This window comes from Nannospalax galili, unplaced genomic scaffold, assembly GCF_000622305.1.
Source record: "Nannospalax galili isolate Female #2095 unplaced genomic scaffold, S.galili_v1.0 scaffold3643, whole genome shotgun sequence".
In the NCBI taxonomy this organism is placed as follows: Eukaryota; Metazoa; Chordata; class Mammalia; order Rodentia; family Spalacidae; genus Nannospalax; species Nannospalax galili.
Genome location: NW_008348665.1, coordinates 45,564 through 56,625, shown reverse-complemented (window position 1 = coordinate 56,625; position 11,062 = coordinate 45,564). Strand labels below are relative to the sequence as shown.

At 51.1% G+C, this 11,062-nt stretch overlaps 1 pseudogene; it reads left to right on the top strand.

Moving 5' to 3' along the window:
* The window catches only part of LOC103744198, a 34,701-nt pseudogene that overhangs the window by 9,959 nt on the left and 13,680 nt on the right, over positions 1-11,062 (top strand).

The following is an 11,062-nucleotide window of genomic DNA, read 5'->3' as shown; positions in this document are numbered from 1 at the left end:
TTGTTAATTGCTATGTGGGTGCTGGGATTCAAACCTGGGTCTTCTGCAAGAACAGCCAGTGTTCTTAACCACTGAGCTGTCTGCTCAGCTCCTTGTTTTTTCTGATTTGTTTTCATAAAAGACTACAAGCTCAGTTGCTGGTACTGTTGAACCTGTACTATTTGGGGCTCATTTCTGTTGGGGGAATTTAGTTCAGGGAGTTGGCCACACAGCAAGGAGAGGCCTCCAGATCCCCTGGATTTGGAGTTATAGGCAGTTAGGAGCCACCCAATATGGGTGCCAGGAACTGAGCTCTGGAAGAGCAGCAAGTGCTCTAACCTCTGAGCCATCTCTCCAGCTCCAGAGTTTTGTTTTGTTTAAGACAGGGTCTCACATGGCCCAGGCTAGCATTGAATGTGCTATGTAGCCAATGATGACTTTGAACTCCTCCAGTGTGTGGAGGCATCAACTGGAAGAGTTTGTGCTGCTGAGTTTTTGCAACCTTGGCTGAGATGTCCACAGCGGCCACTCCTGAGTCTCTGCATCTGTTGCTTCCAGAGACAGAGAACGGCAGCCTCTCCCTTCCTCCTGCTTTCCTCTCTCCATGGCGAACCCTGATGGAAAGCCAGCTGGCTGGGTGCAGTGGAAGGTTTCCTCCAGTGGCAGTAAGGATTACTGCCCTGAGAAGCTCATGGCTTAACTGGGGTGGGGTAGTGGTGGGGGGTAGTGTGCCCTCAGTTTAACTAATGTGAGAAACAAGTAGTGCCAGTGGTGAAGTCCATGAATTCCCATCAGGTACCAGTGGTGCAGGGCAATAGACAAACACTAGAGCAGAGTCCTAGTCCCATTGCTGATGCCAATGGACTGCGTGGCCTTGAGCAGGTCACTCAAGCTTCTGAGTATCTAGGTCCTTGACACAGTGGAATGACTTAACTCCACCCAGTCCACCCACCAGGTTCTTGTGAAAAATATCTTGTTACAAAGGAAATGAAGTCTTTTCTATTGCAAATGGCATTGGAAAGAGGTTTTACTGCTGTTTTATTTTGGGGGGGTCACATTTGGAAAGCTGATCTTATTGGGGGGTGCTTTTCTCTCTTCAGGATAATCCTGGAGATTGAAGAACCAGCCTCCAACCACAGTGGGGGCCAGCTGCTTTTTGGGGATGACGGGTACCTCTACATCTTTACCAGAGATGGCGGGATGGCTGGAGACCCCTTTGGGAAGTTTGGAAACGCCCAAAACAAGTATGTCCTGCTGTTGCATGGCTAGGGCATGTTTTTGCACACTCATGAGCTTCTTCTGGAGGGAGAGCTGCTTCCCCTGCCTGCAGTTAGCTGGGGACCCCAGGGCAAGTCACTTATCACTGATTGGAGAGGGCAGTGACAGGCTCATGGGAGACTTACCAAGAGGAGAGGAAGCAATTGTGCTTGTAGGGTCAGGGCCCTGCTCATGGTCACAGATGCCTGAGAAGTGACAGCAGTGAGCCCTTGGGATGATGAGGTTTCCTCCAAAGTCAGCCCTGGCCTGCTGGGCCCTGCTGGAGGAAGGCGGGTCCTCCCAGGTCAAATGGGGAGGCAGAGCAGGTTGGAGCATGGTCGTGGAGGAGCGTGGGTTTTTTTTGCCCCAAGGAGACCCAGATGCTGAAGGGTAGTCTCATTCTCATCTACCTACTTCCTGTCTTGAGCAAATGGCCTGCCTTCATCCTCCTCACACGTGTGTGCATGCACACAGACACACACTCGGAGCTGTGCATGTACACAGGAATATGCAGGAGCCTCCAGCCAGCCTCCTCCATTCCTTTAGCCAAAAAATGCACAGCCTCTCTTGGCCCAGGAAGTGACACTGAGGAGGACGTGTGGATTACAGTGTGTGGCTTGTGCCATCCTGTGCCACAGTGAGAGACAGCCCTGTCTTCTCATGTTGGTGATGCATTTGGCGCTGAAGCTGAGAAAATAGAGATTGAGAATTCCTGAATAATTCTACGGAAGTTAAAAGCATTGTTTTGATGCCAGGAATTTTTACCTATAGATCCTGAAGCTGGGTGTGAGGTATGGAGGTGGGGGCCTGGAGTGCCTGTCGATGGGGATGAACCTCAGCCAGTGGAAGGCTTATCACCACGAAAGAGGACACTTGTGCAGTGTCTCTAATATGAGGGAAACACTGGGGTGCTAATGCTGTGTGCTAGTGACAGGTACACAGATGTATCACAGACTCAGCAAACTGTACCAAACCCGCCTTGCAAGGCATCCTGGAAGGAGCTCCCTCATGTTAGCAGAGGAGTGGTGCTGGGCCGGAAGCACCCTGAAGAAGCTGTATTTCTCTCCCTGCTGGCTGCAGGCACCTTCTGGGTCTTACCTATTGTAGGCCCTCTTTGCTAATGTGATTAAAGAAGTGAATGGCTACCCACCCAGAGCTGCCTGTAGATGACTGCACACGTGCCCCGCCCCGACTCTCCCCTGTAGTCTGGTATATCTGGCTTTGGTGGCCTGCATTGGTTCCATGGCTCAGCACCGCACTATGTGGGATCACAAGGCTGACTACCAGAAAAGCGTAACGATGAGTTACTTTTGTAGTACAATCTTAACCCTATAGCACAATCCTGTGAATAGATAGCACCGAGTGGGGTCCCCAGTATTACAGATGAGGACACTGGTATTTCTCCTAAGAGCTTGGGTTTATGGAGCTGGGTGCATCTGACTCTACCACTGATTAGCTGGGTGGCAGCGTGTCCAAGCTCGGGTGTCCTCTGTAGAAGGCTTGCTGCACAGCAAGAGCCTAACACAGGAGGGTGTGCAGAAGGAGGAGAGGGTGAGGATGGCTGAGGAAGGCTGGGCCCTGGGGGCTTGCACATCGCCACCCTGCTTGGGCTCAGCGGACCCCAGCCGGTGCTCTCCGCCCCGGCCGCAGGTCGGCGCTGCTGGGCAAGGTGTTGCGCATCGACGTGGACCGCAATGAGCGCGGCCCACTTTACCGCATCCCGCCCGACAACCCGTTTGTGGACGACCCCTGCGCGCGGCCGAAGGGAGGTTTACGCTTTGGGCGTGCGCAGCATGTGGCGCTGCTCCTTCGACCGCGGCGACCCGGTGTCCAGAGCCGGCCGCGGGCGCCTGTTTTGCGGCGACGTGGGCCAGAACAAGTTCGAGGAGGTGGACCTGGTGGAGCGGGGCCGCAACTATGGGGGGCGGGCGCGCGAGGGCTTCCAGTGCTACGACCGCAAGCTGTGTGCCAACTCGTCCCTCGGTGATTGTATCACGAGACCCGACTAGAGACACCCCAGACCCCCCCCCCATCGCAGAAAACCCTGATATGGAGCAACCCCGCCCCCATCCCATTCCCTTGGGAACCCCCAACTGGGATCATCATCACCCTGGCAACTCTAAATCTGCTTCCACCACGTCACATTCCTCCCTCCTGGGAACTGTGGACCCAGAGCTGTCCCAATTCCCTGGGGACGCCCAGCCAGATCTACCACCCCCATGCTGAGTAATCCAGTTTCCCATGGACACTACCATGCCCCACTGCCTCTTTGGACACCCCCGTCACCTCAGACCCTGGCCCTATAAGCATTGCCCTCTGTCTCCTTCATTGAGACTATCTGTTCTTCGTTCCAGACCTCCTTATGTTTCAGGGGTCCCTTCAAACAACACTCTAGGGCCCTTCTTGCCCTGCATCCCCTTGTGAGCCCTTGAAAATACGTCATGCCCCTATGAGCACTTCCTTTGCTCAGGGCCACAAACCCTTCTAGGTGCTGCCCTCATAGCTCTGCACTGGGCCTGGGGATGACTGGGTAGTTAGTGTAGGCTCACCCCAGTTTCTCATCCATTCCACAGATGATGTGTAGCCCATTTTTGCCTACCCTCACAAACTGGGCAAATCAGTCACGGGGCTACGTGTACCGGGGCTGTGAGTACCCTAACCTCAATGGCCTCTACATTTTCGGTGATTTCATGAGTGGGTAAGTGACTCTGAGTGCCTTAGTTGCTGCCTCTGACTCCTCGATTGGGGTAAAAAGAGTGTGTGTCTGTGTACCATCCATGTGAACTCCCACAACCCCAGGAGTGGGTCACACTGGTCTCTTCCTCAGGGAGGAAGGCCCAGTTACATCTTAGGAAACAGCCTGACAACCAGGATGAAGATCTAGCTGGCTTTAAGGACTATTCTGTGGTTCAAGTGTGGCTCTTACCAGTCTGCAAAGACTTGTTCTCAGCTTGACTGGTGCTGTGAAGAGCTGAGGCTGAACAGAAACAGCTTTCTCTACAGGGCCGACCACTTCACTCCTGGGGGAAGCCACGACCTGTCACTGTACTGACTGGCAGGGCCCTGGAGAACCCTGCCCATCTCACCCCAGTCAGGAGCGCAGGTTGGGGAACTGGAGCTACCCTGATGAGGGGAAGGGTTGCTGGGGGTGCTGCCGGCCTGGCCATCGTGGCCTATGGAGTCATGCACTGGGCAGTGCCAACCTCACTGAGATCCTAGTGGGTGTGCTGGGGAGGGTGAGTCATACCGTAGATGCTGATATTTTGTAAGAGGTGGGATGGGGAGGGGAGGTGATGACACAGTGTGAGTTTGCTGTGAGTCAGGTTCAGTCCTTGAAACTTATGGAAACTTATGACCATCCTGTTGTCCCATTGTAAAGAGGAGAAAAACTGAGGATCAGAGAAGTCCAGGGTGTTTCAAAGTGGCACAACTTGGCATGATGCTTCAAAGTGCAGCTGGTTGGCCTAGAGAGATGGCTCAGCAGTTAAGACCTCTGACTGATCTTGCAGAGGACCTGGGTTTGGTTCCCAGTACTACCTGTTGGCTGCTAAAAACAGTCCTGTCCATAACTATGGTCTGTAACTTCAGTTCCAGGGGACTTGATGCCCTGTGCGAGCACCAAATGCACATAGTGCACTTACATACACCCAGGAAAAACACTCATACATTCAAAATATATTTTTAAAGTGCAGTTGGTTATTCAGGTATGGTGGCTCACACCTTTAATCCCAGCATTTGGGAGGCATAGGAAGATGGAGTTCTGTGAGACTGAAGCCAGCCTGGTCTATATAGCGAGTTCCAGGCCAGCTAGGGCTATAGGAAGACCCTGTCTCAAAACAACAATCCCAATGAAACAAACAAAAAAGTGCAACTGCTGCTGGGTGTGGTGGCATAAGCCTTTAATCTCAGCACTTTGGAGGCAGAGGCAGGCTCTGTGAGTTTGAGGCTAGTCAGGGACACATAGTGAGACTGTGAAAAAAAAAAAAAGGGGTAGCTGAGGTGGCCGATCTGAATCCTCCCCCTGACTGATGTGACTTTGAACCAGTTCCCTCACCTGTCTGTACTTCAGTATCCTCACTGCGGAATGCAGCTGATAACAGCTCCCACCTGCTAGGCATGTCTCTCGATGGAGTCAGTAAACACACAGCACTGGTCCATGTACCAGTAACCTGAGCTTTTAGGAGGCTGAGGCAGGAAACCTCGTTTGGAGCTAGCCTGGGTTACATGGTGAGACCCTATCTCAATAAACAAAACAAAAAGCGGTAGCACATTTCTTTAATTCTGGCACTGAGGAGGCAGAGGCAGGTGGATCTCTGTGAGTTTGAGGCCAACTTGGTCTACACAGTGAGTTAGAGGCCAGCTGGGGCTACATAGTGAGACCCTGTCTCAAAAAACAAACAAAAACTGCAGTCAACTAGTCACACTCATGCATGGTGGCTCTAATCCCACTCTGACTTCTCCATGGGCAGGCAGCTGAAATATGGGGCCTCAGGAGAGGAGATCAGGAAGTCTCTCGTCACTTTTATTTTTACTTTTTACATTGTGTGTGTGCACACATACTTGTATGTGCGTCAGAGGACAAACTTTTGAGAGTTGGTTCTCTCTTTCCAACCATGTGGTTCTGGGGGTTAAACTTAGGTCGTCTTTAGGCTTGCCAGCAAGCACTTTTACCCACTGAGCCATTCTGTCAGAACCTGCTTCTCAACCTTGTGAAGGCTGCAACCTTGTGGTCAGTATGCCTGCAGTCTGGAGCTCAGCCACAACCCACACCTGGGCCCCTGGATGGTGCTTCCTTCTTCCATCCTTGGGGTCTTGGCCTTCCCTTTTGGAAGTGGGTCTAGATGAAGCCTTCACTTTTACTCTGATTCTCTTTCCCCAAGAGCACCTAAGTCACCTGTCCACAGAAATTCAGCTAGTTTTGCAAGTATGTCCCAAGCTTCTTTGGAACCAGGCCAGTGGAGGTGAAGAATACCTTGTAACCAGGTTAGTGAGTAACCCATGCCCAGTCTGAGGTAGGACAATCTCAGAGAGCCTGTGCCTAGTGCTGGGGGCCAGGTATGGAGGCAGCCAGGGAGAGCTTCACAGAAGAAGCAAATCTGAGCATGGCATGGAGGTATCTGTACGTGGTTGGCAAGTAGAGAAGAGAGGCATCCCAGGATGCTCTGGTTCAGGCAACCCTGAAGCATGTGCACAGCCCTAGGCTCCAGCCCTGACAAGAATTCAGCTCTCCAGAGACCTGCACGTCAGGTGGCTTTACTGAGCTGAGGAGCAGGGATCCAGCTAGTCTTGTTCATTTTTCAGTCTCTCTTGGAAGGCTTCAGTAAAGACCACACCCCCAGCCAGCTTTGAGGGCATAAAATCCTGCAGCCACAGAGGGCCTGATGCTCAAAAGGGCCTACATTTGGGTCAATGATTTTTTTTTTTTTGGTCACCTAAATTCTTAAAAACTTTAAAAAATTAGATTTATTATTTTGTCTCTCTGTGTGTGTCTGTATGTGCATGTGTGTACACATCATAGCAAGCATGAAGAGATCAGAGGACAAGTTGTAGGAGTGGGTTCTCACCCTCTAACATGTGGGTCCCAGGAATCAAACTTGGGTTGTCAGATGGTGAGAAACATTTTTACCTTCTGAACCATCTCACCAGTCCACTGTCCTTAAATTCTTAGTAATTCTTGGACAAGAGCTGGTGCATGCTCATTTTGTACTGCACCCTGTACTTACATGTGATCTTGGTTCCAGGGGTCAATAGATGAGTTCAAGGATGGATGAATGAATGGCTGGATGGATAGATGGATAGATGAGTGGATGGATAGATAATGGGTATATGGATGGATGAGTAGATGTATGGACAAAGGGATGAGTGGATGTATGCGTAGATAGATGGATGGGTGGGTGGATGGATGCATAGATGAGTAGATGGATGGATAGTGGGATGAATGGGATGAATGAATGAGTAGATGGATGGATGGGTGGGTGGATGGATGAATGGATGAGTAGATGGATGGAGGGATGAATGGATGCATGAATAGACAGATGGAAGAATGGGTGGATGGATGATAGATGAGTAGATGATGGATATAGGGATGAATGGATGCATGAATAGATGGATGAGTGGGTGGGTGGATGGATGCATGGGTGGGTAGAGGGATGAATGGATGAATGGGTGGGTAGAGGGATGAATGGATGAATGAGTAAATGGATGGGTGGGTAGATAGATGGATGCATGGATGGATAGAGGGATGAATGGATGAATGAGTAAATGGATGGGTGAGTAGATGGATAGATGCATGGATGAGTAGATGGATGGATAGAGGGATAGATGAGTAGATATATGGATGGGTGGGTGAATGGACATATGGATGAGTAGATGGATGGACAGAGGAATGAATGGATGCATGAGTAGATAGATGGATGGGTGGGTAGATGGACAGTTGGATACATGGATGAGTAGATGGATGGATAGAGGGATGAATGGAAGAATGAGTAGATATAGGGATGGCTTCCCCTCTGCAACATACCAAGCATGACCTCATGGCTCATTTTCCTTTGCAGGAGACTGATGTCCCTTTGAGAGAATCCAGAGACAGGCCAGTGGAAGTACAGTGAAGTCTGCATGGGCCGTGGACAGACTTGTGCCTTCCCAGGCCTTATCAACGATTACTACCCACACATCATCTCCTTTGCAGAGGATGAGGCTGGTGAGCATCTCCAGCCTGCTGCTGGTGTCTGAGACTGTCCCAGCCCTTTGTCCATCCCCATCATCCTTCTGGCCTTTGACATGAGGGAATTCAGGCTGGGAGAAGTGTGTTCTGTGACCTGAGATCTTTCTTGTGCATTCTTGGGTCAATCCTGGCCTCTCCAAGCTTCCACTTCTTTATCTGGAAACTGGAGAAGTGACTGTTAATGTCTTTACCCCCATGGTGGGGTTGCCAGGAGAGCTAGACAGTTCCCAGTGTTAGCTGGAGCAGGAATGATCTGGAATGTGGAATTGCAGGCAGGTGGGAGAGGAGATTCTCTCACCAAGCTGGATCACTAAAGGCAAATGTATTTGAGCTATTGAGTAAAGTCACGTTGTCATTTCAAAGCAGATGAACGTAGCCTTCTTGCCTGTTGCTGGGCCCCACATTCAGGCACTTACTTCCGTTTTCAATACAGGGAACAGAGGGGGAAGGGAGAGAAAGAGGACCATGGAGGCTGGATCCTGCTCCAGCCTCGTGCCTTTGTCCTTGGCCCTGGGATTGTTCCCTGATAAAAGGCTGGAGGCCCCCAGCAGGCCCTGGTGCACATTTGTTGGTGTTTCCAGGCAACACTCACCCAGGGCCTTTGGAGGGGTATTCCCTGCAGTGCCCAGTGCCCAGAGCTCCCCGCCCCCAGGGCCTAGTCTGAGAAACCTTTGTTGAACTGACAACCTCCCCCCATTAGAATGTGAATTTCTCAAAGGGCAGCCCCAGCCCCAGCTCCAGCCACATTGCCATCCTTAAGCACACTGGGTCCTTGGAAGCCTTTTCTTTTGGTCTGTAGGGGGTTAACATGATTTAGATGCCACCCCTTCCCCCCTCCCATGCAGAGTCTGGATGGAAGGTGCAGTTCCCAGGGGCCCTTCCTCAGCCCTTTGAGTGACACAGAGTAATAGGAAACCAGGAGGAGGTGCCTGTGAGCCAGCCAGTCCAAAGAGTCTTGGACCGTGCCAAGAACAGTGGTGGCGGCCAAGGCAGAATTGCCCCTGCAGCTCCCAGCTCTAGCTGTGCTTTGATGAGAAGTGACAAGGCAATGCTCTGCCAGGCCCATTCACAGCACAGAGACCAAGGGGCAGGGCCACCTAAAGCAGATTTGGTCAACATGGTCCTTATGTATACATAAGGACCATACATAGAGTGCCATGGTCCAACCCCAGCAGATCAGGGCCAGTGCGATAGGCCTGGTCAGGCAGGTAGCAGGGCAAGTCTGGGTGGAGGTGGGAGCCCGAGTGGGGTCAGGCAGGGTGAAACATCCCGAGGACTATACTGCAGAGGCTGAGGAGGACATGTTAAGATGATGGGTGGTCAGAGTCAGCCTCTGAGTCTGAGGGGAGCTGGGGCAGGCAGGGTGGACCTACACCGAGTTCCAGGAAGCCTCCTCACTGGCTGCCTTGTTCCCTGTGCAAAGGGGAGCTGTATTTTATGTCCACAGGTGTGCCGAGTGCCACAGCCGCACGTGGGGTTATCTACAAAGTGATCAACCCCTCTAGGTGAGTCCCTGTGCTGGGGTCTGGCAGTTCTTACTGTCTGCAGGGAGAGTTAGCACCCCATCTTCCACCCACACCTTCATCTCCACCTACCTGCTTCCTCCTTGGTTGGCGACCTATACACTGAATCCTTCTGTGCTTCTTGGCTGCCCATTTTATGAGTAGCAGTCACGTGCCATGGGCCCTCAGTCTTGGCAGCATGTAAACTGGGCACAAAGCCTGCAGTCTCAGGTGCCTTCCCCAACTTATCAGCAACCCCCCCCAAGTCTCTCAGCTGTCATCACTCGGGAATCACGCAGCTGCAGGACTGACTCCCATCATCCTGTCTGGAGTCTCTGGGATGAAGGGTGTATCTCCTCAGCCCTGTGATATCCCCCAGGCCCTGGGAATGGTACAGATCAGATGCTGGGGTGTTTGAGGAATGAATACTTGATGGTCTTTCTAGAACCTCTTCTCAGCCCATAGATTTCTGTTTCTCCACCAGAAAATACAATTATCCTACACTTTGAGATGTAGTCAGTTTGGAGAAGTCCTAAAACACCTATTGAACTTTAAAAATTTTTAAATTCTTTTATTTTTATTTTATGTGTATGAGTGTTTTGCCTGCATGGATCTAAGTGTACCCATGTTGTGCAGTGCCCCTGGAGGCCAAAAGAGGGTGTCAGATCCTCTGAAACTGGAGTTAAGGATGGTTGTTAGGCACCATATGGGTGATGGGAACTGAACCCGGTCCTCTGCAAGAGCAGCCAGTGCTTTTAACCGCTGACCCATCCCTCTAGCCCTACCTGTAGAACTTTTAAAACATGGCTTTCAGCCAGACATAGCAGTATATAGTTGCAATCTCAGCTATTTAGGAGACAGGAATCTTCCTAAGGTGGAAGAGTGCAAGTTTGAGGCCAAACTGGGCTGCAGAGTGAGTTCTAGGCCAGTCTAGATACTTTTTTTGGCAGTGTAGAAGACAGAGTTTGGCACAGAATGACATGAAGCACTCTCAGGCATTAGTGGGCAGTGAACACAGGCACCGTTGCAGAGAACGCTTTCACAGGGCGGAGTGGTCAGTGGCCAAAGACTACCGTGTAGGGCACATACTCAAAGGTGAGAGTGGCCAGTGGGAAGGGGGCCATCATGCTGACCTCCATGTTTTTGTAGGTGCTGCACTTGTTATTTATTTTATTTTATGAGTAAGACTGTTAGGCCTGCTTGTACGTGCACCCCTGTTTGCAGTGTCTGAGGGGGACAAAAGAGGGTGTTGGATCCCTTGGAACTGGAGTTACGGACAGTTGTTAGCTTCCATGTGGGTGCTGGGATCTGACCTGGGTCCTCTGCAAGAGCAGTCAGTGCTCTTAACCTCTGAGTCATTTCTCCAGCCCTGACAGGATGATTTCTTATGGTCAGACTTTTAGTTAGCTATTCTGCTAGTCAGTAAGTCAAGTCAATACAAATATACTGATTGCCCATCCTGTGCCAAGCTACTGGAGATGGGGAGATGCTACTGCCTGGACTTTGATTTTGCACTGAAATTCCATTCCAAAGAAACCCGTCAGCCCTGCTGAATGCCTGAATTGAGACTCTCCATTGCCCCAAATTGGACTCCTTAGAC